Here is a 22,959-nt window from a genome sequence, read left to right as displayed (position 1 = left end):
GAGAATCTTCTGGTGAGCACTAACAGATGATGAAAGAAAACCAGTATTATCAATATATGTTTTTAATCTGATAACATTTAATTCAAAATAACACTTCATTCAAAATAACACATAACTTAAAACAGTGACTATTTCTAAGAGTTTAAATTGTTTTCTCTGCTGAGCAGCTTAATCTATGCTATAAATAATGGGAAATCGAGTAGAAAATTGAAATGGTGCCCTAGCAATGCAAAATGTTACTACATTTTTAAAGTAATTTCTAAGACTGTAGTGGAGGCATGTGGGCAAAAGTGTTCAGACCACGGCAGTGAAGCTATTTTAGGTAGTTTTTCAATCAATTAACTCTCTCTGAAGACATGGATTAAAAGAAACTGGCAGGGGTGCCTGGGGGGGCTCAGTCATTAAGGGTCTGCCTTCAGCTCAGGTCATGATCTCAGTGTCCTGGAATTGAGCCCTACATTGGGTTACCTGCTCTGTGGGAAGTCTGCTTCTCTTTCCCCCATTCCCCCCACCAAGCTTGTGTTCCTCTTTCACTCTCTCTCTCTCTCTGTCAAATAAATAAAATCTTAAAAAAAAAAAAAAAAGAACCTGGCAGATGGGATAGTAGCAAATGTGGAAACTCCTCCTACCATAAGAGATACTTAGTGATGAGGCTGATAAAAATTAGACAGTAAAGTTGGTCAGAATGAGGACCAAAAACGTCTCCAATATGGTCCTTTATGAAAGAAATAGGAAATACATTTAGGTATGCTAAGTTTTAATCAAACTATATTAAAAGAAAAATTGTAAAAATAGTTAATCATCAGTCACATCTAATCCCTTTTTTATTTTCTCCTCTTTGTTCTGCCAAGGATCTGAGAAGGGGAGTCTCCCTTCAGGTAGTCCTATACCTTAAGTGGTTTGCTGAGAAGGATGGAATGGCAAGGCCTGGAAGCCAATGAAAATGAGCGTGTATTGAGTATATCCAGTTGTGGGGCACTGGGCTATTTGTTTTGATACAACAGTGAACAAGAAACCAGGACTCTGAAACTTGTTTCCCAGCTGAACAGACACTATATGGTGTGATTCCTGATGGTAAGAAAGGCTTTGAAGTAGTAGGTATATGATTAATCATAATATTAATAATCTCCTAAAGTGTTTAGCATAGTGCCTAACAAATCCTTGATAAAAGGAAGCTAGTAACTGTTGCTAAGATTAGGGCCAAGAGGGGTGCCTGGGTGGCTCGGTTGGTTAAGCCTCTGCCTTCGGCTCAGATCCTGGTCCAGGGTTCTGGAATTGCCCCATGTCAGGCTCTCTGCTCAGCAGGGAGCCTGCTTCTCCCTCTGCATCCCCACCCCTGCTTGTGTTCTCTCAAATAAATAAAATCCTTTTAAAAAAAGAGGGCCTGGAAATAGCATAGGGAAAGAGTTTGGTGGTCTTACAAGAAGGGCTTTGTTAGATTAGGAAGTAAAGTTCCTCAGTGTAGCCCAGACTTTGGAATGTGATCAAGTGGACAAGAGAGCAGAAGAAATCAATTCACCTCAACGTTAATTTGAACAATACAGCTTTGTTCCTGAAATCTCCTTAAGATGACTGTGGGCATTGTGATGATACAGCAAAGGATAATTTAACCTGTGGGTTTCACCACAGATGACCTGGATGAGCAGTCTTGAGGCAGCCATTCCAGTCTATTGAGGCTGAGGACCAAAGCTCTATGGTTGGCTCACTGGGGGTATTTGTACTGGAGCATAGGAGGGGTCCAGGCAGGGTTAATCCTAGTGGAGATGGTGTGTGATCCTGACTTCCTGTTTGGGGGTAAGAACTGTGCTTATTCACTTTGTCATTGCCTCCAGATTATACTGTCTCTCCCTATTTTCCCTTTAAGAGTGAAAAAAAAAGGGGGTACCCTGGAGGCTCAGTTGGTTGTGTCTGTCTCTTGATTTCAGCTCAGGTCACGTTCTCAGGGTCATGAGACTGAGCTCCGCAACTGGGCGTGGAGACTGCTTAAGATTCTCTCTCCCTTTTCCTTGACAGCCCCTCTCCTCACTGCGCACATTGCACACTGTCTCTAAAAAGGGGGGAAAAGATAAAATACTTAGCAAAAACGCAGGAATTAACACTTGGAAACTGCAAAATCCTAATGAGACGACCATCAGTCAGAAAAAATAATTTTGGATGTACATATGGAAAAAAGTGAACCTTGACCTCATACCATACATAAACATGAACTCCAAATGGATCATGATCCTACATGTGGAAAGTAAAATAATCAGGCTTCTGAAGAAAACAGACAATCTCCCGGCCTTAGACTAGGCAAAGATTTATTGGGACACAAAAAACATCATCTGGGTAAAAAAATGATAAACTGAATGTCATTACAGTTAACTCATTATCAAATTACCTTTAAGAGAGAAGTCAAGCTATGGAGTGGAAAAATCCAATGAAGGACCTAGAACATAAAAATGTCACATATCAATAAAAAGACAATGTGTTTAGAAATGAGCAAGTAATTTGGCCACTTCACAAATATCCAGATAGTTAACAAGCATTTTAATAGACAAATTTATTCAATATCCATCATCAGGGAGGTGTGAAAACTGGAATGAGCTATTGTTAGATCCCTGCCAGGATGGCTAATATAAAGAGGACTGACACTACCAAGTGTTAATGAAGATGAGGAGCAACTGGAACTCTACAGACAACCCAAAATGGACAAATTGTCCATATAGGATTCCCTATATGTGAATTTCAAAAACAAGAAAGCAAAGTGGGAGAGGCCAGAGTCACGGTCACTTCTGAGGTGATGCTGCTGACGGGAAGGGCACGAGGTTGTCCACCGGGGCTCTGGAAATGGATCGCTTCAGCTGAGTGACGCTTTCCGGAACAGATCATTTGGAAAATTCAGGGAGTGGTATATTTTAAAATGTGTGCACTTTCTTGTAGTTATTTTCAATAAAACTAACCAAGAGCACAAGAAAAACAACTAAATAATAATAAACCTGAGCCCAGGAGGCCTAGTGATTATTATGGTCTCTGGGCCAAGCTCCTGGAAAGGCTCATCACACACCTGTACACATGGCCCTCATGACTGTTAAGATGAAGCCTGAGGCTGACCTACACACCCCCCTCCACAGAACAGGTGCTCCCTGCTTTGGTTGCTGACTCCTGCCAACTCCCCGCTGTGAACACAGCCAGCCTGAGGTTCTTCAGGAAGCCACTCTGCAGGGTAGTAAGGGGTATGAGCCTGATGCCAAATTTGTAACTGCTGCCGAATCAAGAGAAAACCAAAGAGTACACCTTGCTAGAAAGGTAGTGCAAATTGTCCTGGAGTTGCCTGGTACTGGCAAGGGAGACCATTCTCTCGTTTTGCCATCTTCCTTGGCCTGCGGGGGAGGTCTGGGACGCTGGCTTGGGTTTCCACTGGCCCAGCTAGCAGGAGCCAGTTGTTAATTTTCAGGGATTTTGTGAGCTGGCTGTTCAGCACAACTACTGAAAACTGAATGTATAAACTTAGAGTTAAGTTATATAAAAGGTAAAGGTAATTCCTTCCTGTAGCTATAGTTTATATTTTGGGGGTTACTGATGTATATAGAATCCGTGTGGTGGAAATACTGCGTCATGGGATTCTGTGCATCTCTTCCCACCTCTGTTGTGGTGGGAGTATCACCACCGTAGAAATTGGCGAATACTACATATCAAGGCTTCCGGTCCCTACAGCCCTCCGCCCCTGGAGAAGCTGGGAAGGCCAGAGTTTTGTCTGTAGAGAAACAGCTGGTCTAGTGGCACTGAAGATTCTCTTTAAGTTCACATTTGACGCAGTAATTACGGGATTTTAATACATGATTTCTGCTGAGCAAATTCCTTCACACTGCTCTGTTCGGTGAGGTCCTCATTCTCACTGCTAAAGTGCCTCCTGTCTGCCCGTCCTGGGCCCCACGCTGGGCTCTCTCACCCCCATCCTGGAGAGAAGACTGCTCGCCACGACACCTGGGGCCCACAGGCCCAGACACAGAGGCCAAAGCGGGTGGTGGAGTCTCCTCTTACCTTTCTCAGCACCTCCCAGTGGCCCCTGTGCTCAGCACACCCGGCCCCTGCGGGGCCTCCTCTGCAAAGAAAGACGGGGAAGGTCCCCTTGCTGCCCCTGGTGAGGCCCCGCCCCCGGAGCTTGGGGGTGAACCCGTGGCAGGTGTGCTTCCGGGGTGCCAGGCAAGAAACAACTGCGTGGACGACCCCCAGCCAGAGGCGACTCATCTTCCCTCCCCGGAGACAGGAGAAGGCTTGAAATTGGGCCAGCCCTCAGTCTTGCTTCGAGAGCCCGAACAGCAAAGCCGTTGGCATTCGTTACCCAGGCTTCTGTGTGTGGCAGGACACTTCAAAGAGAAAGGCTTGCTCTTTCTAACATGAGCTTTTGTGTCAGACAGAGGTGTCATTGTTTCCAGCAAATACCTTGGGACTTGAGTGAATAAACACCATTCTGTTTTCTAACTTTTTTCCCCTCCATGTTTCAAAAGCTATGTATAAAGGCATTATGCCTAATTCCTTCAACCCTCTACTTCAGCTTCTATTTATTTGGTGTGATATAAAGGTCTTAATTTAGATCTCCCTGCTACCAGTTCCAAGAAATCTGCCACCAGCTCCAAGCTTCATGTCCCAAAGTGCCACCCCATTCCAGCGGGGTGAGCCAACCGCCTCCAAAAAAAGAAAGCAATTGAACAGATCGACATTGTGCGTCCAGACGCTGGCCGCTGCCCCAGCGCCAGCAGGACTCCAGCTTTGACTGGGGCCTCATTGGAGGCCACGCTGCTTTTGCTTCCAGTTTCAAAACTACCACAACTTCTTAATTGGCCAAGACCTTCGGAAAGCCATGGCACAGCCCTTGCTACAAGCCTTCCCCGTGAGAGACACAGCCATCACGCCCTGCGTCCTGGGCCTTTGTGAGACTGCTGAGCCTACGTCTCCACCCTTCCCTCTTCCTTGTCCCACTAGGGAGCTCTCCTGGGGGACAAAGGCCTTGTCTGCCCTTCTGCCTTCTCCCAAGAAGTTTCAGTGCTTTCTGGAAGTAATCATGGCCCTGGTCACTGATGAGCTGCTGAACCACAGCACATCCACTATTCCTTGGTTCATTCAGCCATTCGTCAGATCCTCATTGAATATCTAGCAGGTGCAGGCATTGTTGTGAGCGCAGGAGATACTACAGGGAACAGGAGGATGAGAGCCCTGTCGTTCTGGTAGGGGAGACTGGCATTAACCATGACAGTAAATACATACGGTATGTCAGTGAGGAATAGAGCCAGGAAAGGGATGAAGTGGTGTGTATGGGAGGCTAGGGGTCAAATTTAGAGGGGCCAGGGAAGAGAACATTTGGGCGGAACCCTGAAGGAGCCAGGCAAAGAACGGAAGGAGGTGAGGGAGAAGGGCCGGGCAGTGCAGGCAGAACTAAAGCAAGAACAAAGCTGGCCAAGGGAGGACCTGCTGGGTGTTTAAGGAAAGCAAGACAGTCATCGTTCCCCTTGTTCTGGTGAATTGTGTAGTGGTAGGAGGTCCCTGTAAGAGACAGGGCACTGGTTGGGACTTGGGCTTGAGATGACCAGTGTGGAGGTATTTCAACATTTGGCAGACAATATAGCTTGCTGTCCGGCTCTCATTAAATATCAGTCCTAAGCGGGGGCTTGGACTAACAAGAGACTGGCCATGGGGCAGGCCACAGGCATTTCTGATGCAATTTGAACTGTATTTTATCAGGCTCCTAACACTGTCTGCTTCCACCCTTGACACCCCTGCCACGCTCCCATTCTCCCCTAGTCACTTGAGGTTCCGGACCCAGTTGGGCCCCACAGACCTTCAGTGGATCTGCCCAACAGGGCTGCAGGTGTAGCAGTGGGCTCATGTATCCTGGGCCTGAGCTCCTTCATTCACTACCAGCCCCCACCCCAGATCATCAGCCTCATTCTCACTTCTCACACCTGTGGCCCAAACCAGCTCCTGACCTGCAACCGCCAGCTGTCTTCCAGGGCTCCCCTTTCATAGTGCCACGCCCTGCTCCCTGAATGCTTTAGTAGTGTGGCCTTGATCAATTGTTTAATTTCTTAGAACCTTGGATTCATATTCGTACAACCAAAATTAAATGAGTGTGCCTCACACATAGTAGCTGCTCAATAAACATTTTAAAACCACTGCAGTCACAGAATAGGAGCCACATGCCCCAAATTGGCTGTGGTGGCCTCCAAGTCTAATGCCCCCAACCCCCATCACCCCTTCCTCACAATCGCCCAATACAGGCTCTGCCCTTCACTGTCTCCCTTCCTTTTACAAATGACCATTTCTCAAGTGTAGTAAAATGTTCTGGCTACTGCATTGATCACAAACATCACAGCCTTTAATTTCTTCAACTATACCCTACAAAGTAGAGATCACTTTTGCCCCCATTTTCCAAAAGAGGAAACAAATATAAAGGGTGTTAAATAACTTCACCATGAGCACAAGGCTGGACAATGTCTGAGTCAGGATTTGTACCTCGTAGGCCAGGACTCTGCTCAAGCCATTCATCTCCTGGCCACTTCCCCTTCAACCGAAACAGCTTCCCACACACTAACAACACTTCCACTCATGTAGACTGCAAAGTCCTTGGAATTCCCAGTTCACCTGCTGCAAGCACCTACACCACAGCTACAGTGAAGGTCCCCTTTGGAGGCCACACAGTGGCATCCCATGGTTACATGACTTTCTCCATGGTTGCAGTGCTACAACCATTATGCCACTCATGTTTTGGGGAAGAGAACTTCACTGAATCCTTGATATCTCCCTGTTCTATTTTAATCTTATCTGTGAGTGGGAACCCACTGACTTCTAAATAGGCCAGGCTCTTTTTGTTTTTTTTCTGAAAAATTTGGTTTCCTTTTTTTCCCTCTCCTTTTTTTTTTTTTTTTTTTTTTTTTTTGCTCCTCTCTTCTTCCATTATATATCTTTAGCCTATTTTCTCAGGCTCTTGTCCAGCTTCCATCCTAGATTACCTTTAGTGCTATCTTGGATTGGACCCATACCTTCCTCAGTGCATGTTTTTCTCTAGTTGGCTTATAACTCTTTTTAGAATCAATTCATTAATTTCTACAAAAATAGCCTGCTTGGATTTTAGCATGGATTGCATGAAACCCATGTATCAATTCGGGGAGACTTGACATCTTTACAATGTTGAATTTTCATTCCATGAACATGGTACATCTCTCTATTTATTCAAGTTTTCTTTAATTTCTCTCAGGGATGTTTTGCAGTTTTCAGAGTAGAGATCTTGCATATATTATGTCAAGTATATGCAACTATTTTCTATTTCTGATGCTGTTGGTAATGATTTTTATTTTAATGTCAACTTCTGATTATTTGGGGTGCCTGGGTGTCTCAGTAGTTTAAGTCTCTGCCTTTGGCTCTAGCCATGATCTCAGAGTCTTGGGATCAAGCCCCACATCGGGCTGTCTGCTCAGCAGGGAGCCTGCTTCCCCCTCTCTCTCTGCCTGCTTCTCTGCCTACTTGTGATCTGTCTTTCTCTCTGTCAAATAAATAAATAAAATCTTTTTAAAAAATTTCTGATTGTTTATAACTAGGATATTGAAATACAAGTGATATTTGTATATTTATTTTACATTATGCAAACTTGCTAAACCCACCTATTCTAGTAGCTTTTCTTTTATAGACTGAAGAATTTTCATAGATAAGCATATTGTTAGAGAATAAAGACAGTTTTAATTCTTCCCTTCTACTCTGGATTTCTTTTATGTTTTGTCTCATTGAACTTTAAACAATACAGTAAAGTACAATACTGAATAGAAGTGATGAGAGCAGGCAGCTTTACCTATTCCTCATCTTATGCCAAAAGCACTCAGTATTACTACTAGTTATAATGCTAACTGTAGTTTTTTTAGAGATGCCCTTTATTAGATTGAGGAAGTTCATTTATATTTAGTTCGCTGAAGCTTTTTTTAAATCAGAAATACCAGAGTCAGACAAACACACTATACAAAAAGAAAATTACAGGCCAGTATCCCTGATGAAGATAGATGCAAAAATCCACAACAAAATATTAGTAACAAAATTCAACAATACATTAAAAGGATTATGTATGGGGGCACCTGGGTGGTTCAGTGGGTTAAAGCCTCTGCCTTCAGCTCAGGTCAGGATCTCAGGGTCCTAGGATTGAGCCCCACATCAGGCTCTCTGCTCAGCGGGGAGCCTGCTTCTCCCTCTTTCTCTGCCTGCCTCTCTGCCTACCTGTGATCGATCTCTCTCCGTGAGAGATAAATAAACAAATAAAAATAAAATCTTAAAAAAAAAAAGATTATATATACTCTGTGATTAAATGGGATTTATTCCAGGCATGCAAGGATGGTCCAATATCTGCAAATCAATCAATTTGATACACTAACTTAATAAAATGAAAGATCAAAATCATATGATCTCAATAGCTGCAGAAAAAGCATTTGACAAAGTTCAACATCCATTTATGATAAAAATTGAATAAAAGGAGGTTAGAAGGAATGTATCTCAACCTAATGGCAGCAGTATATGACAAACCCATAGACAACATCATACTCAGTGGGAAATCTGCAAGCTTTTTCTCTAAGATCAGCAACAAGAAAAGTTTCCTGTTCTTGTCACTGGTATTCAATACAGTATTGGAAATCCTAGCCACAGCAATTAAGCAAGAAAAAGAAATCAAAGTCATATAAATTGGAAAGGAAAAAGTAAAACTTCCTGTTTGCAGATGACATAGTACTGTATATAGAAAATCCTAAAGACTCTACCAAAAAAATTCTAGAACTAATAAATGAATTCAGAAAATCAGAAGATACAAAATTAGCATACAGAAGTTGGCTGCATTTCTGTACACTAATAATGAGCTATCAAAAAGGGAAATTAAGACAATCCCTTTTACAATTGCTTGAAAAAGAATAAAATACCTAGGACTAAATATAACCAAGGAGGTGAAAGACTTGTACTTTGAAAATTATAAGATACTAATGAAAGAAATTGAATGTAACACAAACAAATGTAAAGATGCACTGTGCTTATAGATTGGAATGACTAGTATTATTAATATTAATATCCATACTGTTCAAAGCAATCTACAGATTTAGCAGAATCCCCCTCAAAATACCAATGGCATTTTTCATAGAAGTAGAACAAATAAACTTAAAATTTGTATAGAACCTCAAAAACCCTGAATAGCCAAAACAATCTCGAGAAGGAAGAATGAAGCTGGAGCTCTTATGCTCCCTGACTTCAAACTATACAATAAAGCTATAGTAATCAAAATAATATGGTGCTGTCACAAAAACAGACACATAGATTAATGGAATAGAATAGACAGCCCAGAAAAAAAAATTTTACATAGATGCTCAATTTATGATAAAGGAAGCAAGAATATACAGTGAGGGAAAGACAGTTTCTTCAATAAATGTGTTGGGAAAACTGGACCACTATCTACCACTATATACAAAAATATATTGGAAATGAATTAAAGACTTACATAAATCCATAAAACTTCTAGAAAGAAACATAAGCAGTAAGCTCTCTGATGTCAATCTTAGCAGTATTTTTTCCGACCAGTCTCCTCGGGCAAGGGAAAAAAAAACCTAAAATAAATGGAACTACATCAAACTAAAAAGCTTTTGCACAACCAAGGAAACCACCAACAAAATGAAAAGGCAACCTACTGAATAGGAGAGGGTATTTGCAAATCATCAAATCATGATTAATATCCCAAATATATAACGAATTCACACAACTTAATATTTAAAAAGATTTTAAAATATGCAGATGTTTTTGACTAGACATTCCCCAACCCCCTAAGAATACAAACAAATGGCCAGCGTACACAACAAAGATAGTCATCACTAATTAGGCAAATGCAAATCAAAGGGTGCCACAGCCACAGTGAGATACCACCTCATACCTGTCAGACTAACTATGATAAAAAAGACAAAAAATAAGTGTTGGAAAACATAGAGAAAAGGGGACCATTATACACTGTTGGTGGGAATGTAAATTGGTGCAGCCACTATGGAAAACAGTAGGGAGTCTTCTCAAAAAATTAAAAATAGGATTACCATATGACCCAGCAATTCCACTTTTGGATATTTATCTGAAGAAAATAAAAACACCAATTTGAAGAGATACACACACCCCTGTGTTCTTTATAGCATTAATAACAATAGCCAAGATATGGAAGCAACTTGTGTCCATTAATGGAAGCATGAATAAAGATGTGGAATATATATACTCAGCCATACAGAACAAGGAAAATTTGCCTTTTGTGACATAGGAATGGACCTAGAGGATATTACATTAAGTGAAGTAAATCGATAGAGAAAGACAAATACTGTATTATTTCGCTTATATATGAAATCTAAAAAAACAAATGAACAAACAAAACAGAAACAGACTCATAGATAAAAGAAATAAACCTTTAGTTCCCAGAAGGGAGAGGGGTTGGAGGGTAGGCTAAATATGTGAAGGAGACTAAGTGGTAAAATCTTTCAGTTAAAAAATAAGTCACGAGGGTGTAATGTACAGTATAAGGAATATGGTCAATAATATTGTAACAATTTTGTATAGTGACAGGTGGTAACTAGATTTATCATAGAGATCATTTGTAAGGTATGAAAATACTTAATCACTGTGACGAATACCTGAAATTAATAGGATATTGTATGTCAGTTACAATTCAATTTAAAATTAATGAAAGAAATCAGTGTTGGATTTGTCAAATTTTTTTTTTTCTGCATCAGTTTGGATGATTATATTTTCCCTTTTTAAACTGTTAATGGGTAAATTATATTAATTGTTTTTTAAAAAGATTTTATTTATTTATTTCACAGAGAGAGATCACAAGTAGACAGAGAGACAGGCAGAGAGAGAGAGGGAAGCAGGCTCCCGGCTGAGCAGAGAGCCCGATGCGGGACTGGATCTCAGGACCCTGAGATCATGACCTGAGCCGAAGGCAGGAGCTTAACCCACTGAGCCACCCAGGCACCCATATTGATTGGTTTTGAAATGTTAAGTCAACCTTATTTTCCTGGGATAAATCTCCTTTTTGTATTATTGTTGAATTAAATTTTCTGACTTGTTTTAGAATTTTTCCATTTATGTCTATGAGGAATATTAGTATATAATATCTTTTTTCATAATGTCTTTCCCTATTTGTGATATGGGATAATATTTGCCTCATATAATGGGTTCAGAAGTACTCTCTCTTTGATTTTCTGAAAGACTTTGTGTAGAACTGGTACTATTTCTTTCATAAATGTTTGGTAGAATTCATCATTAAGCCCTACAATGTAATGCATTTTCACTTTTATTCAGTTCAAAATATTTTTTAATTTTGATTTTCATTTTCTCTTTTACCTATGCATTATTTAAAAATATATTATTTAGTTTCCAAAATATTTGGGTTTTTTAAAAGCTATCTTTCTGTTATTGATTTCTAATTTAATACCAAGAGTCAGAGAATAAACGTTGTATGATTTGAATCCTTTTAAAATATTAAGAGTTTTTGAAAATATTTATTTATCTGAGAGGCATGGGGAGAGGGGCAAAGGGAGATAGAGAGAGAGAATCCTCAAGCAGACTATCTACTGAGCTCAGAGCCAGCTGTACGTCTTTAGTCCAGGACCCTGAGATCATGACCTGAGGCAAAACCAAGAGTCAGATATTTAACCAACTAAACCACCCAGTTGTCCCTAAAATATTAAGAGTTCTCTATGGCCCACAATATGGTCTATCATGGCAAATGTTCCATGAGCACTTAAAAAGAATGTGTGTTCTGTTGTTGGTAGGTGAAGCATCAATCAACAAATGAAATTGGTTGGTAGTATTTTTCAAGCCTTTTATATACGTCCTGATTTTCTGTCAATTCATTCTCCCAATTACAGTGTGAAACTCCTGACTGTAATTGTGGATTTTTCTCTTCTTAAAGTTCCAACAGATTTTATTTACTTTGTGTATTTTGAAGCTGTGCTGTTATGTGCATAAATATTTACTACACGTCCTCTTGATGAATTGACTCTTTATTACTATGAAATGACTGGTTTTTATCTCCAGTAATATTCTTTGATCTGAAATCTACATCATCTAATGTTAATATAGCTACTCCAGCTTTCTTTTGGTTACTGTTGGCAAAATATCTTTTCCCATCCCTTTTCTTCTAACTTACATTATATATTTTTTCCTTTGTATTCAAAAGCAAGTTTCTTTCTTTCTTTCTTTCTTTTCTTTCTTTCTTTCTTTCTTTCTTTCTTTCTTTCTTTCTTTCTTTCTGATTTATTTATTTGAGAGAGAGAGAGAAAAAAAAAACATTTGGTGAAAGGGCAGAGGAAAAGAGACTATGAAGCAGACTCCATGCTGACTGTGGAACCCAATGTGGGCTTGATCCCACAACCTTGAAATCATGACATGAGCTGAAATCACAGCTAGAAGCTTAACCAACTGTGCCACCCAGGCACCCTGAAACTAGGTTTCTTATAAGCAGCTCTTACATTTTTAACTCCTGACAAGTTGGGACTTCATTTGGAGTGCCTGGTCATTTGCACTTCATGTAGTTGTTGGAATAGTTGAGTATAAATCTACCATGTTGCTGTTAGTTTTCTATTTGCAGTATCTTCTCATTTCCAGTTTCCTTTTTTGTCATCTTTTCTGAGTAACTGTTTTTAAAAATTTTGATTTTGGTTTATTAGCTATCTCTTTTTAAATTTTTAATGGTTTGTTTATTAATAATTTTCACCTTTAACTTCCTTCAAGTAATATTAAGCCTGTTTACTCATAGTAAAAGAATCTTACAATAGTATTCTTTCATTTTTCCCTCCTGGCCTTTGTGTTATTATTGCCATACATTTAAACCCTATAGGATATTGCAATTATTTTTGTTTTAAACAGCTGTCTTTTTAATGGCAGCTTTGAGAGATAATTCACATGCTATATAATTCACCCATTTAAAGTGCATAATTACATGGTTTTTTAGTATATGCAGAATTGTGCAACAATCACCATAATTAATTTTAGAATATTTTCATCATCTCCAAAATAAACTTCATATCTTGTAAGAGTCACCCTCATTCCCTCTATCCTCCTAAGTCCTTTATAACCACTAATCTATTTCTTGTCTCTAAAGGTTTGTTTATTCTGGGACATTTGATATGAATGGAGTCATACAATATGTGGTCTTTTATGACTGTCTTCCTTCACTTAGAGTTCAGAGTTCATCTATTTGGTAGCATGTACCAGAACTTTGTTCCTTTTTATTGCTGAATGATATTCCTTTGTATGAATATACACATTTTATTTATTCATTCTTCAGTTGATGGAGAATTTGCCTGTTTCCACTTCTTGACGTTTATGAATAATGCTGAAATGAATGTTCATGTTCAAGTTTTTGTGTGGACAAATGTTTTCTTTTCTCTTGGGCATATACCTAGCAGTGGAATCGCTCAGTTTTACAGTAACTCTATATTTAACTTTTTGAGGAGCTTCCAGACTATTTTCTAACTGATGGCTATCCCATTTGACATTCCCACCAGCAGTAAACGAATGTTCTGACTTCTCCATGTCCTCATCACACTTGATATTGCACATCTTTTTTATTATAGCCATCTTAATGAGCCTGAAATCGTGTCTCATTGTGGTTTTAATTTGTATTTTCTTAATGGCTAATGATGTACATCTCAATGACCTTTCCCCCTTAATTCTACTGAGATACAATTGACATATGACATTGTCTAAGTTTAAGGTGTACAGTGTAATGATTTGATACGTGTATATATTGTAAAGTGATTACCAAAATAAGTTTAGTTAACACAGTCATCACATCACATAGTTATAGTTTCCCCTCCCTGCCTTCTTACTCCTTCCCACCCATTTCCTTCCTTCCTTCCTTTTTTCTTCTGTAGTGAGAGTTTTTAAGATTTAACAATGATCTATTAAGGAGATTCTTTAATAGAGGGGAAAAATCACTTTCATATTTATCAATACACATAGTATTTTTAGTACTTTTTATTTATCTGTGTAGATACTCATTAAATTTCTTGGGCTCATGGGTCTATGAGTTTCATCAAACTTAGAAAATTCTCAGCTGTTATTTATTCAGATATTTTTCTTGTCCTTCTTGTACTTTTCTTGTGGTGTCCAGTTACAGGTATGTTAGATTACTTAGGTTATCTTACAGATTGATGATATTCTATTTACTTTTTTCCCCATTTCCCCCCTCTCTATGCTTCATTTTGAGTAGTATTTTTATATTCTTAAATTCACTGACTTTTGTCCCTACGCTGTCTGATCTGTTATTTATCCCACCAAGTGTAATTTTCATCACAGATATTGTAATTTTCAAGTCTAGAAGATAATTTTAGATCTTTTCAATATTTCTGTCTCTATTTAACGTGTTTAACATTTCCTCTACCTTCTCGAACATATGGTTATAAGAACTGTTTTAAAGTCCTTGTCTACTAATTCTATCATCTCTCTCTTTTTTTCTGGTTTGTTGATTGATTTTTCTCATTATTATGGATCATATTTCTCTACTTCTTTGCATGTCTGGTGATTTTTGATTGAATGCTGGACAGTGTAATTTTTATCTTAGTGGCAGATATTTTTCTATAAATATTCTTGAACTTTGTTCTGCAGTATAATTAAGCTACTTGGAAAAAGTTTGATACTTTTTTTTTAAACTTTGTTAGTTGAGATTCAAGTAGATTTAAACTGGGGCTTTTTTCCCCCCTTCCATTACTGAAGCAATACTTTCTGGGTATTCTGTCTGATACCTTGTAAATTATAAACCTTTGTAGTCCAGATACTTGGAACCATTACTGGTCCTGAGTAAAGCATAAGGATTATTCCCTATGATCCTTTTCAAAAAAATATTATATTTTTAAGTAATCTCTTGATTACTTAAACTACTTGAACCTACAACCCTGAGATCAAGAGTCACATGTTCCACTGACTGAGCCAGCCAGGAACCCCTCCCTCTGGTCCTTTTGGGTGATTCTTTCTCCAGGCTCTGTTGGTGACATCATATACATGTGTTGATCAGTAATCAGATGAAGACTCAAGGGGACCCTCTGCAAATCTCTGGGACTCTCGATATGATTCTTTTCTCTCCATATACTCTGCCCTCTCAGTCAGAATTGCCTTGGCCTCTTTTGACTCCCTGTTCCATTTTCTCAGTTCAGGGAGACTGCTGGCCTCCACTGGGGTTTCCCCTCCCAATGCTGTAGTCTGGAAACTGTCTGGACAGTAAATTGGAGACCTTGTAGGGTTCTTTTATTTTGCCTTTCTGAAGGTTACTGTCCTGTGCTGCCTGATGTCCACTATTTGCACATTATTGTCCCCCCCAATCCCGGTGTTTTAGTGTTTCAGGCAAGAGGGTACATCATGTCCCTCTTCCTTCTGGAAACAGTAGACTTAGAGGGTATTTTAAAATATTGTGATAAAGTTGACATAACATAAAATTTACCATTTTAACTATTTTTAACTGTACAGTTCAGTGGCATTAAGTACATCAACATTGTTGTGCAACCATCACCACTGTTCTTCTCCAGAACTTTTTCATCTTCCCAAACTGAAACTCAGTACTCATTAAACACTAACTTGCTTGGATTATATATTAGATATTGTGGATGCTCCGTTGTAGAGAGTCTGTATTTTGTTGTCTTCCCTTACGTAATGGGTAATTTTATTCTGAAAGGCAGCTAATTTGTTGATAGAGTCTTAATCTTCCAAGTCTTACTAACAGGATTTGTGAGGACATGCTGAGTGGCCTTGCCCTGGGCCAAAGAGGACTACCTTTTCTAGGGCCTCAGTTAAATGAACAGGATGCTAAGCAAAGTGTCCCCACGCAGAGAGCCAGGTTGAATGTGGTACTCACTTAATGTTTCACTTCCCTCAGGGACCATAGTCTTCTAACCGCTTTCATTCAATGTCTGAAAGCAGTTGCTTTACATTTATTCAGTTGTATTTTATTGTGAGAGAGTAAGTCCAATACCTGTTCTTCAGTTCTGACCAGACCTGAAAGTCCTGGAGGGTATTTCAAAAGCAGGGTGTCTAATACACCATTTAAAGTTGTTTGCATTTTTGTAATGTAAGTGCTTCCTCAACGCTCCACTTCTTCATGAAATCTATTATAGATTCTGTGTTAGTTGAACTCATGTGGAAAGTATGTACTGAAGAAGAGTTTCATGGCCCCCTAAGGGGTGGAGCAGAACTGCAGTAACTTGGAGAATGAACAGAAGACCCCTGGAACTTGCTAGTATATTTAAGGGAAATTTAGACCTTCATAGGATAGGGTGAAGAAGAGAGGATTCAACTTAACCTTTCCTGACTCAGAGAGCTAAGAGCTCCCGCTGACACCAGGTTACACTTATATTCTTGACAGCACCTAAAAGGGCATCTTCCTTGGAAGATGATAAGAAGTTATCATAGAAATATAATGCATAAACGAATGAAGTGAGTTTACGTTCTTACTTCAAAGGCAAAAGAGAATAGTTTCCTGTGTGTTTCTGCAATTTTTTTTTTCTCAAGTGGTCAAAGGATTTTAGATTTAAGTTTGAAGGTCAAACTCTCTTATATCCCAACACTTTCCCCCCATACCTCACTTTGTGAGCGGTAGGCCTTCTCTGTCTCAAGAAGCATCTGCATGTCATGTAATGGCAGCCTGACTACCCAGAGTAGGTCATTAAGCAGTCAAGAGCAGCTGCCCCTAATGCAGCCAGAGATAGTCCGGCATGTGTTCTCTTGGCCAGGCAGCTGCTGTGAGCCTTCCTTTGCGGAAAGGGGCCTCAGGTGGCAGGGAGATGGAGAGGGGAAATGACTGTGCAGAACGGAATCTACTGCTTGTCTCCAAGTTTGTGCTTACTACGAACCAAAGCCTGGTGGGCTTTACCAGCCTGGGACCTAGCCCTGTGGAAATGGCATGCCCATTTCTGGTGTGAGCAGCCTTAGATCTGAGCTGGGGAGGGTGAAGAAAGGGGCATTGTGGGGACCCCACAGCTTGGGGAGGTGGCCCTGGTGCTTGGTGGCCTGCCCTGGTTCCCTTTCTTCTCACTGACTTTCTCACTGACCTCGCAGTGTCCTTCTCCCTCCCTGCCTTAGGACTCCAGGGCAAGAGCTGTGAGCAGAGGTGGAGCCTGTGGAGGGAGCAGCCCGAAGTTCGCTGGGTAGAGGCGGCGGAGCCAGACCTGGACAGAGCTGCGATAAGGGGGTGGGAGAAAAGAGGCTTCAGGTTCCTCCCCTGAGAGCGAAGATAAAGGGGTCAGCACAAGGGGTGAGTCTGGAGCCCAGGCTAAGTAGACACAAATGCTGGAAACTCCTTCCGTGCCTCTTGCCAGTTGTCACCACACCAATCCTAAAAATAGTCCCCTTAATCCTAGGAAGCAACTAGACTTGTGTACGGTGTGACTGTGTGACAATGGACTGTGTTTGTTTCTAAGGCTTTCATATATGTCAGATTGGCTGTAGGGTGCTTCGTGGTTCCTGCTTGTTCTCACTGACAAATCTTCATCTGTTCATGCAGTGGAAGTAGCAAGAGGTGCCTAGATTGTCACTAAATGGCTCTGGCTTAGCATACACCCCAAAATGTTAGCATACAAACGCGGGAACTTTAAAATGAATAAAACCCACTAACGCCCAAACACTGGAGCTCCTGACTACGTAGTATGAGAATAGTATTCTTGCTTTCATCTCTCATTTACTGCTAGGTGTCCTCACAGTCTGGAAGTTACTAGGGCATGCTGAGAAGAGTCTGGATCTTGGAGTGGAGTAAATGTGAAATTTGGTGCCTGCCCAATGACTTCTATTTAGTGAGCTTTGCTCTGGCCTGACATTGGGCTACGTATGTTACACAGGGGATCCCAGGACCATGCAAGGTGGGGGAACATGTCTGAAATAGAACTCTTTCCTAGCAGGCTCTTAACCATAGAGTCTCCTTCCAGGTGTCTGGAATGGATGTCATCCATCAGTCAGAGCTCACAGAGTCCAGAAGAGTCTCTGTGACTTCAGCCCCTCCATGGGTTGAGTCCTTAGTCCTCACTTAGTGGTTCTCAGCCTCATTAGAATCCCAGGAAGCATTTACACATCCTATAACCAGGATCCCCTGTACAATTTATTCAGACTCTTTAGGGGTGAGATCCATGTTTTAGACTGAATTGTCTCCCTCAAATTCACATGTTGAAGCCTTAACCCCTAATGTGACTTTATTTGGCAATAGAGCCTTTAAGAGGATAACTGAAGTTGAAGCAGGTCATAAGGGTGAAGCCCTAACCTACCCCAAACTACTGTGTCCTTATGAGAAAAGGAAGAGACCACTGTGGACACACACAGTAAAGACCATGTGAGGACAGAGTGAGAAGGTGGCTGTTTACAAGCCAAGGAGAGAGGCCTCAGGAGAAACCAAGCGTGCTGACTTTATAATTGGGGATCTGGGACTTCCAGCTTCCAGAACCCTGAGAAAATAAATCTCTGTTGTTTAAACCAGCCTGTCTATAGTATTTTGTTATGGCAGCATGAGCAAATGAATATGATCCAGCATCAGCATTTTACTTTTTCAAAATAACTGGCTAGTCTAGGTCTTTTTCATTTCCAAATACAATTTAGAATCAGGTTATCATTTTATACATAAAGCCTACTAGGGGTTTGGGGATTGCATTGAATCTACAGCTCAATTTTAGCAGAATGAACACTGTAACAATGTTGATTATTCTAACTCGTAAACATGATCTTTCTCTCCATTTATTTAGATCATTTAAAATTTCTCTCACCAATGTTTCATAGTTTTCATGATGGTCTTTTGTATCTTTCTTTTCTCTTTCACTTTTTGCATTTATTGATTTTATTGCAATGTATAAGTTTTTTAAACTCCAAATTTAATACCTTAGCCATTTGTTCCCCTTAACATTCCTTTGAGAATGATCTTTTTAAAAAAATTTTTTTATTATGTTACATTAATCACCATACAGTGCATCGTTAGTTTTTGATGTAGCGTTCCGTGATTCATTGTTTGTATATAACACCCAGTGCTCCATGCAATATATGCCCTTCTTAATACCCATCACTGGGCCAACATGTCCCCCTCCCCCCTCCCCTCTAAAACTCTCAGTTTGTTTCTTAGAGTCCATAGTCTCTCGTGGTTCGTCTCCCTCTCTGATTTCCCCCCTTCATTTTTCCCTTCCTTCTCCTAATGTCCTCCATGCTATTCCTTATGTTCCACAAATAAGTGAAAGCATATGATAGTTGTCTTTCTCTGCTTGACTTATTTCACTCAGCATCATCTCCTCCAGTTCCATCCATGTTGATGCAAATGGTGGGTATTCATCCTTTCTGATGGCTGTGTAACACTCCATAGTATATATATGGACCATATCTTCTTTATCCAGTCGTCTGTTGAAGGGCATCTCATCTCCTTCCACAGTTTGGCCATTATGGACATTGCTGCTATGAATATTGGGGTATGTATGGCCCTTCTTTTCAGTACATCAGTATCTTTGGGGGTAAATACCCAGTAGTGCAATGGCTGGGTCATAGGGCAGCTGTATTTTTAATTTTATGAGGAACTTCCACACTGTTTTCCAGAGTGGCTGTACCAACTTGCATTCCTAACAACAGTGTAAGGAGGTTCCCCTTTCTCCACAACCTCTCCAACATTTGTTGTTTCTTGCCTTGTCAATTTTTGCCATTCTAATTGTTGTAAGGTGGTGTCTCATTGTGGTTTTGATTTGAATCTCCTTGATGGCTAATGATGTTGAACATTTTCTCATGTGTCTGTTAGCCATTTGTATGTCTTCTTTGGAGAAGCATCTGTTCATGTCTTCTGCCCATTTTTTTTTACTTTATTATTTGGGTTTTTTTTGGAGGGGGGTGTTGAGTTTGAGAAGTTCTTTATAGATCTTGGATATCAGCCCTTTATCTGTAGTGTCATTTGCAAATATCTTCTCCCATTCCATGGGTTGTCTCTTGTTTTGTTGACTGTTTCCTTTGCTGTGCAGAAGCTTTTTATCTTGATGAAGTCCCCAAAATTCATTTTTGTTTTGTTTCCCTTGCCTTTGGAGATGTGTCTTAAATGAAGTTGCTGTGGCTGATGTTGAAGAGGTTACTGCCGATGTTATCCTCTAGGATTTTGATGGATTCCTATCTCACATTGAGGTCTTTTATCCATTTAGATTTTATCTTTGTGTATGGTATAAGTGAATGGTCAAGTTTTATTCTTCTACACATAGCTGTGCGATTTTCCCAGCACCATTTATTGAAGAGACTGTCTTTTTTCCACTGGATATTTTTTCCTGCTTTGTCAAAGATTAGTTGACCATAGAGTTGAAGGTCCATATCTGGGCTCTCTATTCTTTTCCACTGGTGTATGTGTCTCTTTTTGTGTCAATACCATGCTGTCTTGGTGATCACAGCTTTGTAATAGAACTTGAAATCAGGCAACATGGTGGCCCAAGCTTTGTTTTTCTTTTCCTTGGTGATTTTGGGGTCTCTGCTTCCATACAAATTTTAGGGTTGTTTGTTCTAGTACTTTGAAAAATGCCATTGCTATTTTGATTGGGATGGTATTGAAAGTATAGATTGCTCTGGACAGTGTAGACATTCTAACAATGTTTATTCTTCCAATCCATGACCATGGAATGTTTTTCTATCTTTTTGTGTCTTCAGTTTCTTTCATAAGTGTTCTGTAGTTTCTAGAATATAGATCCTTTACTTCTTTGGTTAAGTTTATTCCAAAGTATCTTACGGGTTTTGGTGCTATTGTAAACGGAATCGATTCCCTAATTCCTCTTTCTACAATTACATTGTTAGTGTATAGGAAAGGAACTGATTTCTGTGCATTGATTTTGTATCCTGCTACATTATTCAATTTCTGTATGCGTTCTAGTAATTTGGGGGTGGAGAATTTTGGGTTTCCACACAAAGTATCATGTTATCTGCCAATTTGAATACATTTTTATTTCTTTTTGTTGTCTTATTGCTCTTGGTAGGACTTCTAGTACTATGTTGAACAATAGTGGTGAGAGTGGGCATCCTTGTTATGTTCCTGATCTTAAGGGAAAGGCTCTGAGCTTTTCCCCATTGATATTCGCTGTGGGCTCTTGTCTTTCATTGACTATATTCCTAAGTATGCTGCATATTTTGATGCCACTGGAAATGCTATTTTTTTAGATTTTATTTATTTATTTGACAGAGAGAGACCACAAGTAGGCAGAGAGGCAGGCAGAGAGAGAGAGAGAGGGAAGCAGGCTCCCCGCCAAGCAGAGAGGCTGATGCGGAACTCGATCCCAGGACTCTGAGATCATGCCCTGAGCTGAAGGCAGCAGCTTAACCCATTGAGCCACCCAAGTGCCCCTGGAAATGCTGTTTTTAAACTTCATTTTCCAAGTGTTTTTTGCTGGCACTCAGAAATATAATTTTTGCATATTGACCTTGTATCCTGCAACCTTGATGAATGTTCTTATTATTTCTCATGGTATTTTTTTTTTTATTCCTTAGATCTTCTGTTTAGACAATTGTGACTGTCTCTGATAGAGACAATTTTGCTCTTTCCCTTCCAATCTTACACCTTTCATTTTTTTTTTTTACTTAACTGCCTTGGCTAGGACCTCCAGTATAAAACGTTCTCACTTTGTTCCCAGTTTTAGGGGGAAAGAATTTACTTTTTCTTCATTGAGTATAATGTTAGCTATGGATTTTCTGTAGATGCCCTTTATCCAGTTAAGTAAGTTTCCTTCATATTCATAATTTGTTGAGTTTTAAAAATCATTAAGAGATGTTGAATTTTGTCCATTTTTATTAGTGATCACATGATTTTCCTCTTCTCTGTTGATGTGGTGAATCACATCTGATAAACCTAATTTATTCATGATGTATATATTTCTATATTGTTTCATTATATTGGATAATACCCTGAAGATTTTTACCTCTATGTTCATGGGGTGTTATCAGTCTACAAATCTCTAGCTGGAATATTTTCCTCAGGATGTGGTGTCAGGGTTGATCTCATAAAATGAACTGCAGTGTTCTGTTTTCTGAAAGAGTTTGTGTAATAGGGGTACTATTTCTCTATTAGATATTGGATAGTTTGGAATTTTCTCTGTGGAATTTTTTTTATAGAGAATATATTTAATACATATACAAGACCATTCCAATTTTCCATTTCTTTTTGTCAAGTGAGTAATTTGTGTCTTTCAAGGAATTTTCCCAGTCCATCTAGATTGAATTTGTTGGCATAAAGTTTTTTTTTTTAAATATTTCTTTATTGTCCTTTTAGTAGCTGGGTTATCTGTATTTTGAGTCCCTGTAGCAGAGAAGGGGCCCTAATTTTAAATCTCTCTCTGCCTAGAAGCAGAATAGAAACTAGAACTGGTATCAATTGCAGGGATGGATAAAAGGGACAGATAATTTGCTTTATTCATTTTTTTATATGAAAGCCACACCAGAGTTCTCTGAATATAGAAAACTGGGTGATGCCTTCAGATCATTTTACAAGGCAGAGCTCTTCCCAGGAAGTTATCTCCGACCATGTAAAATGACTTTTTAAATGCCAGCTTTTCATACTAAATATTTACTTTTAAATATCAGCTCCTCCTTCCATCCTCTCGTCTTGGAATCCATTGCCTGGTGTTCATCTAATTACAAGCACCACATCTCACGAGTTTCCTCTGCTGAGACCTTCCTTCTAGAGCTCTCTTCAAATTGGGTGGAGCGGCCAACGGGTCCTCTGAAGCTCTAGCGAATGAGACAACAGACCCACTTAGTCTCTTGGTAGGGGCTACGTAAGAAAGTACATTTTCAGCTTTTACATTTTTCTCAATGGCAGTAGGAATAAGAGTACACTGCTTGTGAGCATAAATGTAGTAACTGGTCGGACACGATGATTTCTGTTTAGGGTTACAAACACAAATTCGGAAATCCCCAGGCCTGCAACCTCTGACTTCTAGCCTGCTTACCCCAGAGTGA

The 22,959-nt window shown here is 39.8% G+C and overlaps 1 long non-coding RNA gene across 1 annotated transcript; it reads left to right on the top strand.

Annotated features, from left to right (window-relative positions):
- The first annotated feature begins 547 nt into the window (after positions 1-547).
- LOC123393204 lies at positions 548-17,645 on the top strand. Its single transcript, XR_006607941.1, has 2 exons — positions 548-1,074; positions 17,107-17,645. It is a non-coding gene; the product is annotated as an uncharacterized LOC123393204 (long non-coding RNA).
- Positions 17,646-22,959: the final 5,314 nt, after the last annotated feature.

This window comes from Mustela putorius, unplaced genomic scaffold (genome assembly GCF_011764305.1).
Source record: "Mustela putorius furo isolate JIRA1106 unplaced genomic scaffold, ASM1176430v1.1 tig00000765_pilon_pilon_pilon, whole genome shotgun sequence".
NCBI lineage: Eukaryota > Metazoa > Chordata > Mammalia > Carnivora > Mustelidae > Mustela > Mustela putorius.
The sequence above is the reverse complement of the archived record's forward strand: the minus strand, read 5'-3'. Positions and strand labels throughout refer to the sequence as shown.